This window comes from Microtus ochrogaster, linkage group LG1 (assembly GCF_000317375.1).
Source record: "Microtus ochrogaster isolate Prairie Vole_2 linkage group LG1, MicOch1.0, whole genome shotgun sequence".
In the NCBI taxonomy this organism is placed as follows: Eukaryota; Metazoa; Chordata; class Mammalia; order Rodentia; family Cricetidae; genus Microtus; species Microtus ochrogaster.
In genome coordinates this window covers 46,018,475-46,019,186 of record NC_022027.1, presented here as the reverse complement: position 1 = coordinate 46,019,186, position 712 = coordinate 46,018,475, and positions in this window count along the sequence as shown.

The window sequence follows — 712 nt, the reverse complement described above, 5'->3', positions numbered from 1 at the left end:
GCTTGGTTCCCGCCAGGAGTGATACCGGGCTTCCCAAGAAACCAGCTTTGTTGGTTCCTCCGCATTCTTGTTGGCTACTTGTGTGTGGCTCCACACAGCCCTGGTGCTGGCTGTTGCTCAGTGGTCAGAACACAGTCCCAGGCTCTCATCAGGATTTGCTCATGTCCCTCAGGCCTTTGTTCATGTGTCTGTTGTACCTGACCTGGTGAACTCTCTTACAGGGTCACAGTACTGGGGGGGGGGGGGAGGCCGAGTCAGGGCAGAAAAGGGGTGGAGGGCAGGGTCAAAGAGCCTTTTGCTCATGTTGCAAAGTCCAGGTGGGGAGGGCTCGGGCAGGAAGACTCTTCCAGCCTTCTGCTGGCTTCTCCCTGCACCCAGGTGGCACCACACCTGTGGGGTGGGGGTGGGGGTCAAGGCCCTACCCACTCAGTCTTTGTCCTAGATGCTTGGTAAACCCATACTTACTACCTTCTTGGTAAGGTTACTCATAATCCTAAAACAAAACAAAATCAGCTTAAATACAACCTATAAAGAAGGTTGAAGGTGAAGACCTCCAGTTGTAGGCATGGCTGCTTCACTAGAGTTCCCAGAATGCTGGGCCCAGACCTCACAATTGCTGACTTATCATAGTGTTTGATTTCGTTTTCTGCTTTTTAGAGACAGTGTTTTATGTTCAGGGCAGCCTTGAACTCCTGATCCTCTCTCTCTCTCT